Source organism: Budorcas taxicolor, chromosome 13 (assembly GCF_023091745.1).
Source record: "Budorcas taxicolor isolate Tak-1 chromosome 13, Takin1.1, whole genome shotgun sequence".
NCBI lineage: Eukaryota > Metazoa > Chordata > Mammalia > Artiodactyla > Bovidae > Budorcas > Budorcas taxicolor.
This window is the reverse complement of record NC_068922.1, coordinates 45,392,407-45,410,976: the sequence shown is the minus strand read 5'-3', so window position 1 is coordinate 45,410,976 and position 18,570 is coordinate 45,392,407.

The following is an 18,570-nucleotide window of genomic DNA, read 5'->3' as shown; positions in this document are numbered from 1 at the left end:
GAGGTACTTGCTTTTCTAGAGTTAACATTGTATCTTTAAAACACTCTGAGAGTAACTGGGATAGAGAGGAGACATTTAGGTGGAATCGTTCATGAGTTGGGGTCAGTGCCCAGAAGAGTTCAAGAAACAGAAAACAGCAGTTTGGTTTGTTTGTTTGTTTGTTTGTTTTGGTGGTGTTGTTTGGGAATTTCTGCAAAGCAAGGAAGAAATGACTATTTGATGATGAATTGATTGTATCGTGGACAATTCTAAGTCTGCCTTCCAGTCCGTGACTTGCAGGTGGTGTGAACAAATAAGTGCTGCCAATGGTCAGAGTTTCGGCAAGAGCACAGGTTGCTCAGGCAGCAGGGAGAAGGTGGAGAGATCCTGGGGGTGGATGTGGATTAACACAGTTGAGATGACGGAAGATTAGGGTCATGATTCTGTGTAATATCCCCACGAGCTTCAGAAGCTTTGAAAAGATCAAGCTGCATACATGGAGAGACTTATTGTGCTGAGATCAACTTTGTTTTGGCATAATAACTTTATGCTGCAGTCACTCTGGGTTTCTTCCTATTAATCTCTCAGATTGAGGGAAGGATTAAAGTTTCCCAGAGGATGTTCAGCTGGAAAGTGTCTTGGATAACCGCATACAAACACAAATATTTTAACTTTTATCCGCATTTAGATCATAGCTCTCTGTTGGCTAATTGTTATATTTGTCCAAGTGGCAGGAGTACGTTACTTAGAAACATGAGGATAAAGAACAATAGACACTACCAAAAAATGAAAGGACTCTCCTTGAAAAAGAAACTAATGTTGTGTTTTGCGGGTGGTGTGGGGGTCTAAGAATGAGTGGAGAAGATAACTTCTTTTCTTCATCCTACATTTTTAACTAAATGTTGCTTTTAAATGTATCTACATATGTCATGTGAGAAAATGCAGCAAAGCGCCTGCAAGAAAGAATAGTGAACTGCTGTGTGGGCAGAGTGTGTGCAGTGAGCCAGCCTGGGCGTTGGGGGCGGGCGTGTGGCCCAGAGCAGTAGCAGGTGCTGTAACTACCAACAGTGCAGCTGGTTACTGGCCACATAGAAATCAATGTCTAACACAAATAAAGCAAGTAAACCTCTCTGCTTCCCCCAATATTGAAGTAGTTCAAATCAGACCCATTTTCTTGTCAAGAACATGCACCATGAATATATAAAATGCACCAAAATGCCCCAACTCCTTAAGGGCACCAGAATGCAGTCGGCAGCTAGGACTTGACAAGGGAAGACCTGGAGAAAAGGAAATAAAAATTACCGAGACTGGCATTCTTGCAGAATTTCCTCTCTAAGCATTTTATCAGATTCTAAGCTGCTGAGGGATGAATGAATGAGTAATGGAAAGGGAGATAGCGACTAAGAAGCTGAACCCTGACCTGGAAGAGCAGGGCTCTGGTGAGAACCAGGAGCTTCTGTGGACTCATCTAAAGGGCTGGACCTGGAGAGGCAGTGATGCTGAAAACAAGCAGACCCTCATGCCTCTTCTGCCCTGAGAGCATCACAGTGAGCTTCTGCCCTGGTAACTGTGCACTGGAGAAACTCAGATATGGTCTGGAGGAAGACAGCAACCCATGAAAAATCTACTCCTCTCACCTCCAGCCTCCAACAAAGACCTGACATCCCAGGTAAGAAAAGCAGTGTTTATCTTAAACTCTTAAAAAGGATGAATATGTCTTAAAAATTATACAAGATAGAAGATTTCACCATAGTGCTGAGTTTTACAAAATAGAACCAAAAGGAAATTATAGATCTGTAATTAACCATTATCATGTCTATTATTAAAAAATAACAATCCAGTTGAGCTGTGTAATAACATATTTGAAATAGTAGAAGAGAGAATTAGTAAACTGAAGTATAAGTCAGGAGAAAATACACAGAATAAACCACAAAGAGAAAAAGGAATGGAAAATATCAGAAAAGAGGTTACAAGATCTATATGGGCCTTGGTGAAAAGGTATAGCATACATTTAATTTGATTCCTAGGATCTTAAAGATGTGGGGGAGAGAAAGAGAAAATAGAAGCAATATATGGAGACAGGCAGTTCAAGATATTTACAAATCTGACAAAAGCTATCAATTCACAGGTTCAAGAAATCACAGATCCATCTGCAAGCCAAATAAATATAATAATAGTCATGCCTTGAGGCACAATGGTTAAATTCCACACAGCAAAAATAGGAGAAAAACATCTTAAAATCATGCAGAGGTTTTTCTGTTAAAAATCATCCAGCCCAGGTATAATTTTAATATAGCAGAAATATGGACATTTTGAGCAAACTCTGGGAGAGAGAAAAGGACAGGGAAGCCTAGTATGGGCAGTCCATGGGGTTGCAAAGAGTGGTACGTGACTGAGCAACTGAACAACAACAACGGAAGTAATGGGAGGCTAAAGACAACGGGATGGAAAAACACAACCAAAAACCCATGAAAATAAAGTGCAACACTCAGTGAAAACAGGCTTTAGAAAATCAGAACCAAATACAGATATTTTTAAGCAAAGAAAATCTGAACTAATTGATATAAGTTCTTTGGCAGAAACAAAGTGGTTTTAGGAAGAAGTCAGAAGCCAGGAAGGGTAGCATGAAGTTAATAGAAAACAGATATCAGTTATCTAGAATGATAGCCATGTTAGTATATGGTGTTTTGAGTAAGATCTCTGGTGTTCAGAGTAGGGTGTGGAGCCCACAGCCCATGTCAGTCTCCTGTCGTGATACAGAAGCACTGTTCATGCTTCTGCATGTAAGGGGTGGGTCCTCCTCAGGGCTACTGCTGACCTCTGATTCTCTAATATGCAAATCGCTGCATAGCTGAAGAAACTACAGAGGACTCAGAAACCACCAGGGGATCTCTCAACTCAGATGCTGACCTCCTGTCTTGCATTTTGGACTCTCTGCCTTTCTTTCCCTGAAAGCTGAAACTGAACTTTTGTGCCAAGAGCTTCTACTCTGAGCCCCCATCTTGGTGATGTCCTTCACTTCTCTGATCTGCCTTAGTACCAGTGAAGACACTGGCAATGGTCAAGGATTACTCTCTGTTTTATACAGTGTCTTTCCTGTCACCTTCTTTCAGCAAATTGAAAGGCATAAGGCTGATAAAAAGGCCCTTACCTCAAATATTGTGGGTAAATGGGGATCTCTCATTTAATTCTTTCCCTTTGGGAGTCACAGTCCCTTTTGTCTTAAGATCTGTTTGCATGTACAAATGAAAAAAAGAAATGAATTTCAAAAAGTATGGCCTCTTGACTTCTAGTTACAGATAGGATGAAGTAAACACTTTTCACTCTATTCTTCCAAGTGGTTAGAGTTACAAACCTTGAACAGTCTGTAAAAAGCAAGTATCATAACACAGAGTTGGATAAAGTCAGACTGAGAGAGCTGTGAAAAAGCACACAGAGATGTGTCCTTTTACTTTATCCCATATATACAGGGGAGAAGGCAATGGCAACCCACTCCAGTGTTCTTGCTTGGAGAATCCCAGGGACAGGGGAGCCTGGTGGGCAACTTAGCAGCAGCAGCAGCAGCAGCAGCAGCAGCAGCAGCAGCAGCAGCAGCAGCAGCAGCAGCAGCATGTATACAGGAAGCACTACCTCTAATGCGTCCTATCTGGATAAGCCCTTGACCCTGACATGGAGTGGGTGAAGACAAGAAAAGGCCCATGGAGGACCCTGTTTATCCAGCAGGATAGAGTCTTTCTTGAGAACCAGTGAAGCACTGAGCCCAACAGAGGACCATACCTGCTCCTTCCTCAGGGGACTCCGTGTCTGGTGGGTAACTGAGTAGCTCAAAGGCCTGAGGACTGAGGTGACGAGCCCCAGTGAGACCACCGATCAGCCATGGTGTAGTTTCCAGCAGGGTGGCCAGAGAGAATTGCAAAGGCTTTTTGCAAATCGAATTTCAAGCCACGGTCCATAGAGTAACCAGGACTTGTATGCTAGACCTAAGTTGATGGCTGCCTGCTAACAAAGGAGATTTAAATGTGAAGCAAAGTCTCAGAGCACAGCACATGGAATGTCCAGGATGCAAGAGGAAACCAGCTGAACACCAAGAAACAGAAGATCTCAACTCTAACAGGATCTGACAAAGAACAGACACTAACAAAGCAATAAACAGGCACTTTAATTATCTGACAGGATTTGTTGCCTTCAAGTAGTTGCTTGGTGACTAAAAAGAAAAGAAAAACAAAATGAAACACTTTTTTCTAGGGAGAAGGTCCCCTGACGTATAAACAACCCTCATGGACTCGTAGTTGGACATCATATAAGTGAACGGAAAAGCTCTTGGAAAGTAGGTCCAAGTTTAAAAGAGGAGACTATAGAGAAGAGTTATTCCACAAACCAGCCAGCTGAATGCCTGCTGGGGAGATAACTCAGGACCCCCACCTCCAGGGAACCTCCAGTTGGTCTGTAGAGACAAGAGACATCGTGGGTGACACAGTGGAGGCAAACCGTAGATTCGTTCACGCCCAGATTCACATCCTGTGCATGGGTGAGTGGACACTTCTCATCTTTTGAAAGTCCATGTGGGAGATTGGTGGGAAGCCTGGTGGACTGAGGTGGACACAGGATGGATTTTTGTATTTGTAGCTTCAGATGCATACAGACAGCCCTCTTCTCATGAATCTCTGCAGGTGTCAGAGGGAGGTGGGTCAGTGAGGAGCCTCTTCATCCAGAACACAGCATGTGCTTGTGTATCATGGTTTGGGAAACAACTGTTTCTGTAGAAGTTAGTGCATCAGTTCAGTTCACTTCAGTCGCTCAGTCGTGTCCGACTCTTTGCGACACCATGAATTGCAGCACGCCAGGCCTCCCTGTCTATCACCAACTCCTGGAGTTCACTCAGACTCACGTCCATTGAGTCAGTGATGTCATCCAGCCATCTCATCCTCTGTCGTCCCCTTCTCCTCCTGCCCCCTATTCCTCCCAGCATCAGAGTCTTTTCCAATGAGTCAACTCTTTGCATGAGGTGGCCAAAGTACTGGAGTTTCAGCTTTAGCATCATTCCTTCCAAAGAAATCCCAGGGCTGATCTCCTTCAGAATGGACTGGTTGGATCTCCTTGCAGTCCAAGGGACTCTCAAGAGTCTTCTCCAACACCACAGTTAAAAAGCATCAATTCTTCGGCGCTCAGCCTTCATCACAGTCCAACTCTCACATCCATACATGACCACAGGAAAAACCATAGCCTTGACTAGACGGACCTTAGTCACAAAGTAATGTCTCTGCTTTTGAATATGCTATCTAGGTTCGTCATAACTTTTCTTCCAAGGAGTAAGCATCTTTTAATTTCATGGCTGCAGTCACCATCTGCAGTGATTTTGCATGGTCACTTACTATTTTACAGTTTGGAACATTTTTAAATAGAAAATAAGTTCTTTCAGTCACAGATAACCTGTTGATGTCTTTTCTTCCCATTTTCTTCTAGTAATTTTTCTATCCTATGTTATGTTATCTTGACATAGCTAAAACCTGGGAGATATTGTTTGTTCTTTCAGAGGAACTATCAGAATACAGTGAAAATGAGGGACACATTGTAGTTTTGAATTGATGAAGAGGAGTCCACGACCAGAGGTGATGAGGTTTCTCCACCACTGCTTCGTGGCCCATACTCAGAGATCAGCAGGAGGGTTCAGACTATTATGCTGAATCCAAGATAAGCACTCGGATTTGGATGTGGACGTGTCCATGCAGAACACGGGCTGGAGACTGTCCGGCTGGGCAGAACTTCCTTCTCAGTCACTTTAGGGCAAAGAGTCGGCGTTAAGTATTGTCACCAAATCCTTAACTGGAAGAAAGGAGCATTCACCACTTTGGAAAACTTTTTGTTTCTTCAGTTCATTTCAGTTCAGTTGCTCAGTCGTGTCCGACTCTTTGTGACCGCATGGACTGCAGAATGCCAGGCTTCCCTGTCCATCACCAACTCCCAGAGTTTACTCAAACTCATGTCCATTGAGTCAGTGATGCCATCTAACCATCTCATCTTCTGTCATCCCCTTCTCCTCCTGCCTTCAATCTTTCCCAGCATCAGGGTCTTTTCAAATGAGTCAGTTCTTCAGATGGCCAGAGTACTGGAGTTTCAGCTTCAGCATCAGTCCTTCCAATGAATGTTTGGGACTGATTTCCTTTAGGATGGACTGGTTGGATCTCCTCGCAGTCCAAGGGACTCTCAAGAGTCTTCTCCAACACCACAGTTCAAAAGCATCAATTCTTCGGTGCTCAGCTTTCTTTATAGTCCAATTCTCACATCCATACATGACTACTGGAAATTTAGTTTCTTAAGAGGTTTAATATCAACCTGCTGTATGAGCTGACAGTTTAATCCCTGGATATTTATCTCAGAGAAATAAAAACATGAGTATATACAAATACACACAACTTTAAAAGTTTATAATAACTTTTTTCAAGATAATAAAAACAAATGTCTATTGAGAGGGAGCATGGATAAACCAACCGTAGTTTATTCCATAAAAAGAAACGCTTCTCAGCAGGATATCTGAAGGAGTTTCCAACAAGCACAACCACACAGATGGATTCCAAAACAACCTTTGCCGAGTCAAAGAAGTCAGATACAGGAGTGCGTGGATGTCTGATTCCTCTTCCATGAAGCTCAAGAACAGAAGAACAGATCTGTGATGACGGAGATCTGGATTGCCTGTGACAGGGGGTGGGGATCAGAGAAAGGGCTCAGAGGAACTGGTGTCAGGGAATCTCTGTGACAGACTGACAGGGTGTGTGCATTTTCCCAAACTCATTTAATTGTGTACTGAAGGTCTGTGCATTTCAGTGTGTGCATATTATACCTAAAAAAAGTCTGCATTGAGGAAAACACAGAAAGACTGAGGAAACATCCCAGTTAAAGAATATCCATCTACACATCTATCTTATCTATCCACCCATCTATTGTCTATTCATTGATTAGTTGCCCCATGCATCTGTCATTTCTAGATCCATCCATCCATCCATCCATTCATCCATTCATCTACTTTACCCATTATCTATCTATCTTTCTTAATCACAGAGAACCCCATCAAAAAGCACTGAATACTGATTGCTTTTATTGTAATTACATGTTCAAGTATTTTGGTGGTTAGCGCAGTCCCGTTTCCATCCTGAAAACTTATGAGGTGGGTTCCTTTTCCAGGTCTGGGACATTTCCCCACTGGTTGGGATTTTCATGAAGTTCCCAGTTAAAGAGTGCTTTGAGTCATGGTGAACAGCTGGATGACAGAGCCCATTCCAGAAGCAGGGACCCTCACCCCTCAGCCACAGTCCCGGTGCTTTCTCCCCCGTGGAGCTGAGGACTTAACTGCTGAGAGCAGACTGAGTAAGCTTCAGAAAGGTCCATCTTCCTAGACAGCTTACAGCCTAGTTTTCCTTAAGGGATGCAGTATAAATTGCTCACCTGATACTGTGATTCACCTGAGCCACTAATCTTTCTGTTGGCCAGATAAGCAAATTAAATCCTTTATAAAAAATTCATGGTTGTATCTACATCATTAGAAGTTCTCAGCAGTCACTTTATAATTTTTGACAAATGAGTATTAACTCTTAACCATTTGCCAGACATATTTTAATACAGAATGTAGTTTAAAAAAATGCACTCATAGGAATGTAGTTTTAGCTGAGTTTGGTGGTTGATCAACACATAGACCATCTGTACATCATGTGTCAGGGAAATAAAACACAATGTGGACCACACTGGAAGGCGGGAGTTGGGTGGTGACCTTCACTTACTCATCCAGCAGCTTTTCTGATGATGCATAGGGCACAGCCTTAAAGGTATCTCACGGTGGAAGGAGCAGGCGACCATTGTGAGGGCCATTAGTTAAGGTACGAAGATGAGGCCAGATCTGGGCTAAAACAGAGCGAGAAATGGCAGATGAGAGGGAAGAGGTGGTGGGTGTCTACACCGTATAGTGCTTATAGACCATGATGAAGAACGGACACGATGGTGGCTTGGACTCACATCAGGTTTAAAACTGTTCAGGGCATCATCTGTTTTAAAGGAGATATCCACTCTGGAGAAGGAAATGGCAATCCACTCCAATATTCTTGCCTGGAGAATCCCGTGGACAGAGGAGCCTGGCAGGCTACAGTCCATGGGGTTGCAAAGACAGTCCATGGGGTTGCAAAGACAGTCCATGGGGTTGCAAAGAGTTGGACACGACTGAAGTGACTGAGCACCACTCTGCTGATATTTCGGGTCTGCACATGGAAACAAAAAGAAAATAGCTGGACTTCTCAAAGCATCTGGACCACAGAGCCAAATGGCTGGTGTTGCCATTCACTGAGATGGAGCAGAGCAGACAGATGGACAGATGGGGCAGAGTGTCAAGAAGGGTGATGCTGTCAGCAAGGGGCCAGAGAAGCAGATTTCCCTGTGATCTGTGAGCAGGAGGGCATGTGGTGTGAAGCACACAGAGAAACCCTGGCCCTGAGATTGTGTCCAGGACGTAACTTTGGCCACGTCTATGTCTAACTCTCCCGCCTCCCAGCCTGACTGTGGATCATGACTTCAGAAAACCGACTACTCTTTTCTTTGTTTCCCACCAGCAGACGTTTCTCATGCTCTGTGCCCTGCTCTTTTCAATGCTTCTGATTGGCTCAAATGAGCAGCGAAGGAAACCGTGATGACCCAGCACCACCTGTGGAAGGAATGGGGGTTCAGACCCTGTCAGAATGTGACCGTTGCACCAAAGAGGCTGCGTTCTCACAGTCAGAAGTGGGGCTCCCTGAGCCCCATGAAACAGATGCCTCATCCCCAGGGGCCAAGTCTGCAGCCCCTACCCCACATTCCCAAAGCCAGAGAGAATCCAAAGCCCAAAGATTATTCTTCTCCTTTTAAAAAGTGTACATTGGCCACCAGAAGATGCCACCACCCTGGAGAGTGAAATGCGGGGGCTTGGATTTTCACCCACTGTCCTCAGCAGGACCAGGCATCTTCACCAACAGCTTCGTTGATGAATTCACAACAGCCCTTGTTCTTTCTCTTTGGAAGCTGTCTACACACTATGATTCCCCTGTCTCCTCCGCTGACTATTCTCCTTGCCCGTGGCCATGCCCACAGATGACCACTGAGGTACCATGCTGTCGAGAATCTACCCCAGGCTCTGAAGGAATAATCGTGCTAAACCGACGCATGAAAGATGAGAGGAGGAGGATCTAGTGTTAGAACTGATTTCCACGTTCTTAAAAGCCAGTTTCTCCTCTGGAGACATTAAATCCAACAAAGAACCTCCTGGTGAAAACTGGGAGGAGCCTGAAGTTTGGTTGAAAGCCTAAGTTGGCCCCTCCTGGCCCTCCCCCTGAAGACTTGGCGTTGGACAGCTGTTATCCAAGTTCTGATTATCTGTAGGTTCCCACACCTCATGTGCATGTGTTTGTTGTGTGCTTAGGTCCATTCTCGATGGATTACTGGAAAAGTTCTGATTATCTATGGGTCTCACACCTCTTGTGCATGTATGTATGTGTGTATTTGCAGAATATTACTTTAGTTGAAGCAATATTTAATCCAAAGGCAGAAGAAAGAAGTATAAAAGCTATATATGTATGGGATTTTATTTTATTCCAGGAAGATTTTTTTTTAATAACATATTGTATTTTCTTTACTGAGTCCAAGCTGTCATTGTGCAAATTATTCTGCAACTTGTTTATTAACAAAAGTGTAGAACATTTGGAAGAGCACAGAGAAGAAAATGAAAACCATCAGTCCCAACAATTCCAAATAAATTACATTAGCATGCTGGCATGTAGCTTTCAGCAATCCTCTGGACATATTGTATATTTGAATAACATATGGGTTAACTGCGTTATACATTTTAACCCATTTTTATAATTTAAAATATTTGTTTAAAAAACTCAGTGTTGTTAAACAAGTCTTGTACAAATCTATGCACACTACTGATGTTACGGTCAGTTAATTCAGTGGTTTGAGACGATCAGAGTGAACTTCACGTGAATAGAAGTGCAGTTGATGGCCGGGGGGTGGTCTCTGCTCCACACAGACATTCAGGGATCCAGTTCAGTCCAGAGGCTCCAGCTTCAACCGCTGCCCCTCCAGCCACATGGTGTGGGTGTTCTGTCAGTGGGGTTGGGGGGAGGTGTGGTGAGGGGGTGTAGACACCTGATGGCCCAGGCATGGAGGTACTGGGGTCACCTGTACCCCTCCCATGAGCAGGGCCCCACTCACTGCCCAGGATCCGGGAGCTGAAGTCCTGCAAGCCAGCGGTAGCCTCTTCCTTCTGATCCCCATGGTTGGACCAAGCTGGTAAGGGCTCACTTACCCCCTTCTCAGCGCCATCTCTGCTCTGCCAGGTCTCAAGGCATCAAGCCCCCTAACCCCCAAGGCCCTCCATTTCCAGTCTCCCTGTTCCTTTCCCTTTTGATCTAAAGCAGCTGACTCATGTCCAAATTAATGTCTTCTTTCTTATTACCAGCTAGCACTGGCAAATACAGTTCTGTTCTCCCAGTACTTTCCTGGGAGCCTGGGGCTGGCTGGCTCTAGTGTGCAGATCCACCAAACACTTGTGCCGCCGGGCAGCACGAGCCTGAAACCGTGCCTTGACCTCAGCTTAAGCCGACACCATGTTTCTTAGGGCTCTTTGATGGCAGCCCCTGGTTCAAGTACCGATGTTTATATGAGGTAGGGCTTCCCTCATAGCTCAGTTGGTAAGGAATCTGCCTGCAATGCAGGAGACCTGGGTTCGATTCCTGGGTCGGGAAGATTCCCTGGAGAGGGAAATGGCAATCCACTCCAGTATTCTTGCCTGGAAAATCCCACGGACAGAGGATCGTGGCAGGCTACAGTCCATGGGGTTGGAAGAGTCAGACATTACTTAGCGACTAAACCACCACCACCAAAATGATTCTAGCTGCTCTAACAAATACGCCCTGAAATGTGACTTACTACTGGAGTCATGGTGGTGGTTTTGGATGGGAGGTGCTTGCTCCATGTTTCTGATGCCACCTGTGCTTCATCACACTCAGCCCATAGGGTGGGCGGTCCAGGGCTGTGTCCCTCTGTCCATCACCCGTGAGCAAACCCCTGGTCACATGACTACACTTCCCTGAGGGGCTGAAAAGCAGCCCCTGGTACCCACTCTGAGCCATGCTCCCTGGATGGACAGCTGGTCGTTCCTTCCACGTCCCAGGTTTATTGACAATCATTAGGAGTTAAGGTGGCATGGGTCATAAATGTTATGTGAGGTCAGCTATTTCCTGATGAATTGATTACACTGATATCTTTATGTCTTCCCTGAAACTTTCCTGTGTCACAGGATGAATGTGATTTCTCTCCAACCTCAGAGGAGACACGTCTGTAGCAGCCCATGCTGGCCTTGGGGTTCAAGCTTCATTCACAGACCTCACCCCTATGAGCTTCTTTGGCTTGTGCTCCTACTAACTTTTATGTCAATTACTTTTTTACAAATCCAAAATCTTGAAGGTCGTATACTGAGCTCCACTTAGCTGAATACTACATGTAAAATAGTTATGTTTATCTTATCCAGTTATGACCTTTCCAACAAATATCTTTGATTTATAGAGGCTTATTTTTATCAATAGATGTCAGATTTCAATAATAAATGCAGGCAAGTAATAATAACTAATATAATAAGTATATCCAAGCTTATAATCCCAGTTCACCATTTTATACCCAGAGTCCCAAAATGATAAAACCAGCCTGATACAAGAAATACTTTAGAAAGTATCTACAACAAGAAATTAATACAGAGTCTAAAGAAAAGCATGTACAAGAAATGAGCCTTGTATAAAGAATATTTTGACAAAGAACTTATTAACATAATATATTAAAATTCTAGCAATCTAAATTATCTTGGAATTATGTACATTTTAGGATGACTATATTTACAGAGAAATGATGTATACTAGTAGCACTTGAGGTTCTACTTACACCAACAGTTTCTATACTTATATGTAGAAGAATAAAAATACATATATATATTTTTATTTATATACTTTTCTATCAGTATATTTGTTGATGTTCATACCTATATGTTATCTATAAAATGTTTATTTGGACATTTTATAGAAATTTTATTTTATATAAAATAAAAAAATTATCTTTCAAGAGTTTATATATATATAAGATTTTTATATAAAGATTTCATGTATAAAATATTTTATACATAATTATAAATACAAAGATCACTAATATATAAACATTAATTACTAAATAATATTAATATATAATGTATCATTTTTTCTGATTTTAAAAAAGCATGTCATTTTCGGAAATATACAAAGCATAAAGTATATAATATACTACATATAAAAGAATAATAATAAATACTAATCACTCATAATCTCTACATATTCTGTTTCAACCCCTGATTTTTCTGACAAATACGCTTGCAAGCTCTGACCTTTATTGTGTTCACAGCTTCTGTAAAAATCTTTGCTATTCTAAATCGTGAAGAGGCAGACACACTTGCTTAACCACCTGCTGTGCTGTCCTCAATGTCATTGCTGAAAATGGTTATAAAGTTAGAAAAATATGTCCTCCTGCTATTTTTGGTGGTAATACGACACGTACCATATCCAAGGTGATAAACCTTGCATCTTAGCATTTTGTGTGTTAGCTGATAGAAGTTTGAGAATGTAGCTCCCAACCAACTACACCCACGTGCTTTCATCCGTCTAGCCTCTAACCTCAGACAAAGATGCTTCTGAGAATTTAGGGAAAGAAAGAAAGGTCCTGGGCACCTCCAACTAGCAGCAGTGATCAGGACAAGTTCTACCAGGAGAATGGGTTTCTCTGTTTTTTTCTTTTCTTCCATCATTAGTTACATTCAGGGCAGTTCCAAAATCTGACTCATCACATCAGAATCACCTGGAAGTTAAAACCATGGTCTCTAGAGAGTTAACCCTACCCACATGGCATGGAGATGCACCTTCCAATGAAAGCCTAGACAAAGCTGTAGGTAATAGGCAAGTAGAAAATGAACATGATGTTTATGGCTTTAAAAGGAAGCTAGTTTTAGAGCAGTTCCAGGGTTACAGCCAAAGTGAGGGGAAGGAACAGAGATTTCCCATGTATCCTGGGTTCCCACTCATGCACAGCCTCCCCCATCAACATCTGTCCCACGGGAAAGGCAGAACCTGACCCACTGCACCGCGTTGGTGATACGGTGAGGCAGGCCAAGAAGGGTGCTCGGAAGCGGCCCTCAGCTCCCTCTCCTGGAGGCACAGAGGGCGGGGGGCCTTGGCGAACGGCTTTCTTGGTGGCCACTTGTGGAGTGAGTAGACCCGAGGGGTCTGGGAGAGGGGCTGGCTCCCACCCCTGAGTTCCCAGGGATCTTGCTGCTTGCCCAGGCCGTGGGCACGAGTGTGATTCTCTCCCTGCCTCCATCCCGTCGCCCCCTGAGGTGAGTAGGACTATGTGGCCGTCCGGGCCCTCTCTTCCGTGAGACTCTCCTCACTTCCTTGGCTGAGATGGTTGGAGGCTGAGACTAGGGGCCTTCTGAAACCTGGAGAGGTCATTCGCCTCCAACCAAACCAGTCTGGAAAGAATCGCTTCCCCCTTTTTGATTCATTTTCGTGAAACTCTAGTCTTCTTTAGGAAGCTATCTCAAGATATTGAACACAAGAGTTAGACTTTCTCTTAATGTGAAAGTTTAATTTTGACCAGTTGCCCAATAATAGAACTTCCTGTTGCTGGCCAAACATTTTCTGTTGTTTTATTTTTGGCTATGTTCTTGCCTTGGCCAATATTTTTGTGTGTGATAATTATGGGTGCTCTTATTTGTGAGTATGTGTGTGTTGGGAAGGGGAGGTGGTTTTATGTTTTTGGGGTAGTTTGCGGAAAAATAGTGAAAACTTTGGAATAGTTTTATGGGGTCCACGTAAAACTGGAGAGAAAAGTTTAGGTTCTCAGTAAGCTTGGCCATGGAAAGTTGACTATAAGCAATGGACTAGGAAGCGTGGGCTAGCGGGCAGCCGAGAGGAGCTACCCCAAAGTCAGGGGCGGCAGCCGAGAGGAGCTACACCGCGTTCCAGGTCAGGGGCGGCGGCTGAGAGTGCCAGGCTGCGACAGCACAGGAGCAGCCGAGAGGAGCTACCCCCGCCCGAGGCCAGGGGCAGCGGCCGGGAGGAGCAACCCCACGTCTAAGGAGCAGTGGCTGCGCGGGCCCCAGAGGGCCTAGAGAGCTATTCCAACATTAGATCTGTCTATTCTCTGCCAACTCCTTACTTCCTCGATGACTATAGCTTTATACTAATTCTTGAGCATTTCTTACTTTTTAATATTACTACAGTTCTGTAATGCTGCTGCTGCTAAGTTGCTTCAGTCGTGTCTGACTCTGTGCGACGCCATAGATGGCAGCCTACCAGGCTCCTCTGTCCCTGGGATTTTCTAGGCAAGAACACTGGAGTGGGTTGCCATTTCCTTCTCCAATGCATGAAAGTGAAAAGTGAAAGTGAAGTCGCTCAGTCATGTCCGACTCCTAGCGACCCCATGGACTGCAGCCTTCCAGGCTCCTCCGTCCATGGGATCTGCCAGGCAAGAGCACTGGAGTGGGGTGCCATTGCCTTCTGGAGTTTTAAAGCTGTGAAATATCTTTTTAAATAATAACTGTTCACTTGGTATTCGAATTTTTGTGTTCTTCCTGAGAAAGCTAAAATCCTGCGGGGTTTCTCTTGCCTGTGCCTGGGTCCTGGGAGCAGGATTAAATACATGTTATAACCTAATCACCAGACAGCAGGTCACTGACAGCAACTGCAGGAAACACGAGGTGACCCAGGTTCATAAAAGTCTGTGCATTAAGTTCTTACAAAGGCCATGGTATTTGCTTTACTTGATGGAATGATGGACACTGAAACATGAAATGGAATTTTATTTCTCAGTGGTGTGAGAAGCTGTGACTTAGACAGGGCTCGAATAAAATCAGGAAGCACAGGTTACGCTCTATGCTTAGCACAAGGCCAGACATTTTGAGGAAATACAAAGCAGATACTTCTCAACCCAAATTTCCTTTTATTTACATATGCATTGAATTTTGACAGACGCTTGTAATCATGTAACTCTATATGGTATTTCAGGTAAATGACAGGAGAAATTGATCTTCAACTCTTTTTTTTGAAGCATGGAGGTAGTTTGTCTTATCAGTTGGTGAGACAAAAAAATATCTAATATTCCTTTCCTTTTAGAAAAGATTTATTCACCTGCTATCGTTTCTGAACTTCTAAAACATAAAGTGACAAATAAAAGTCTCATAAAATATCCTGGTTCTGACGAGCAAGACAGTAGAACTCGATAACAAATCCTGAATGGGAACCACGGTAGCAGAACCACTCAGCCGGAAACTGAAGCTGCCAAAACACTCTTTAAAAAGGAAGGTAGAGAAACATGTTCAGAATGGATCTTTCAACAGTCAGAGGCCATTGTGTAGTTCTGCAGAAATGCAAGGAAGACAGAGTGTGTTCTCATGCTTGGACGCACTGAACTACACCCAGAGTATGGCCGAACTGTTATTTTTTCCAGGATGACTTTCCACCTTTATTTTTAAAGGTAGTTGTATTTAAAAATACAAATATAATTGTGTAAATCAGTAATTGAGGTGAGACTGTCTTACAAATTCATTCTCATGATCTTAGAAAGTCATCAAAAAATCTCTAACTTTTAGAAGAGGGGTGTTTTTCCAGTGCATTCGTCCAGTTATTTTTTTCCTGTCAAACATGTCTCCCTACTTCTTTGAAAGAAAATAAATGCTAATTTGTAGACCAACACATAGCTCTCGGTCAAAGGTCTTTCCTGTCAAGTACATTTGCCAATTGTGGGTCTAGAAGGTGCCGTGACTTGTGGTAACAATTAGTATAAAGCTGGCATTTCACACTCAGCTTTCAAGACACCTATTTCATCAGAAATCTGTCTTGAGTGTAGATTTCTGGGCAGAGAACAAAACCTTGCTGTATCACCAAAAACACCTTTGGTGGTTACCTACTTGCTTTCTAAAAGCATACATTCCTTCCCTCCCCTTTACTGTATCTTCCCTTTCCTAGGACACTCTTTATTTACAGGCGTTATTCTGGAAGCACCCAGGCACTTCACAGACCCCAGAATATTAACCACTTAAGGTTTGCTTCAGTCTCATCATTAACTTGATTTTCAAGGTTGCAGAAACTTCAGGTAAAAGGATCACTCGATTAACATACGCTGTGCGTTGAATGTCCTGTTATTTGAGCTCCTTGTCAGCAAGTGGCATTATAAACATTTCTGGAAGCCAAGTTGAAAAGTTTTAAAACATTGCTAGACTTGAGCCCCTTCAGATAAGTTGACCAGTTGTGTAACTGTGGTTAAGGACAGGTTAATGAAACCGTGGCCAACTCTTACCCAACACGAGATTCTTCAATTTCTTCTCTCCTTTCACACATTCAGTGGGGTGTCTGCAGCTAGGAGTTGCCTCCAGCCTGTGGGCAGCATTTGTCCCCACTCTGCCTCCAGAGAAAACTTACAGCTTTTGAGAACAGCCACGTAGCCGGGAGTGTTAGACAAGTAATCAGAGAAGCCTGTCCCAGGTAATGTCTTCATAGAGTACTTATGTTCACCCTTCTCATCAATCAATTAATTCAGCAAAAAAGGCACACCCTGTAGGTGTAGTGTAATTGCAGAGGGAGGGAAATAATTAGGGAAACATTCCATGGTTAAGGAATTTACTTCTCTCCTGGATGAATAGCCTAATGCAGTGGAAATGATGGTAGAACTGTCTCATTAAAGTTTGCATTTCTCTGATTGTTTTCTTCTCCTTCAGTTGCTCAGTCGTGTCCGACTGTTTATGACCCCATGGACTGCAGCATGCCAGGCTCCCCTGTCCTTCACTGTCTCCTGGAGTTTGCTCAAACTCATGTCTATTGAGTGGATGGTGCTGGTGTTAAATGTGAGGCCCAGTGAATGAGCCGGAGGAAGGGGATTCCTAAGGGCTGGAGAACTCCCAAGGGGCTCCAGGCTACTCTTGCAGTTTGCAGATGAGGCTTGAGGCTACTGAGGTGGTCATAGGACTGCAGACCTGCGCCCTCATCCAGGGCTCTGATCTTAACCAAGTTCTTCTTACCCATAAACAGCAGAAAACTGGCTTAGAAAAACGAGATCTGAGCTAAGATTTCATCCTGGGAAGGGTTCAAAGTGGAAGATTATCACATCATTCAAAACCAAAAGCAAGTGCTGAAAGCAAGAGGAAATGGAACCTGGTTCGCAGGTCCCACAGCAGCCGAGGGAAGAGGACCACTGCCGAGGAGGAGGAGTTCCGCCGGGAGAGGAGCCGTGCCAAGGGGGGAGGGGAGAAGGAGGAGCCCCGCCGGGGGTTGAGGGAGCCCTGCCATGGGGGGAGCCTTGTGGAGGGGGGAGGGGGAGGGGTAAGGAGGAGCCCCGAATGGTTGGGAGGAGCCCCGCAAGCCTCAGGCAGTCAGTCCACTCTGTCCAAGTCCACAGACAACCCAGGTGCTAGGGGCTCTGCGCACCCCCAGCCTCTGGGCTCACGTGGACAGTGTCTCTGTGGCCCTCCCAGGCTGCTCCTCTGTGCCAGACCCTCTCATTCCAGACCCAGGGGAAGCACCCTTCTTCCAGAACGCAGTGTTCTCACGGCCAAGGGCAGAAACAAAGGTCAAGACAAACCAGATGATTGTGTTTTGAGCTCCTTCCTGCTCACGAATGGCAAAGGCCGTGCGGCCGGCTCACAGTAATCACACCATCAGCTTCCGGAGGATTCAGGAGTCACATTGCCAGGTGGGGAGGGACTGTCCACGTCCAGGAGGTGAGGACGTGCTGGGGTATAGGGTCCTCTCAAGGGACAGGTCAGGAGCAACAGTAACATCAACCAGCCCCCTCCAGCCTGAAATACATGGAACATCTGTCTTCCGATTTACTTTTAACTGATGCTTTCCTTGGTTAGATCAATAAAATAGGGTTGAAGAGGCTGATATTTACTGCACGCTTTTTGTCCATCTGCAGTTCCAGGCCACAGCCATCATAAGAATACATGCAGTTGAACATCGTTCTTTAAATTTATTTCTAAACCTGCATGATTTGCAGAAAAATTTTTCCTAGTGAATTTCAGTCAGGTTATTAGCAATTCTGAAATGACTTTCTCAAAAGAGAGCTTGGCTTTTATACTGTCGAGCTTTGCACTTGAGTTTTCTGCATCTCCCTTGAAATAAAATATACAGATGATGTGCAGTTTTTCTACCTGCACTTGTTGGAGGTCGATGGACCTTGAGCTATTTCTTTCTGAGAGTCAAACTGAAAGACTACCAGAGTTAAAATAGTTTAAATAGGAATTGACCGAAGAATAACTGGATTCATAATTAGAGCAGAAAAATCTAATTCCAACTTTATAAAGTTTCTTGGAGCAAATGATAAGAAGGAAAACAAAGGGTCTTTGACAAGAACTGGGCATTATTCTTGGGTTTTCCTATTCACAGGTGCTTTCCTATGTCAAGACACCCAGAGGCTTGATGACCACTTCTCTCCTGGTAACCAAGGAAACATAGTCAACACTAGTCTTTTTGGGCAATTGTGGAAAATAAATTTATATTAAAAATA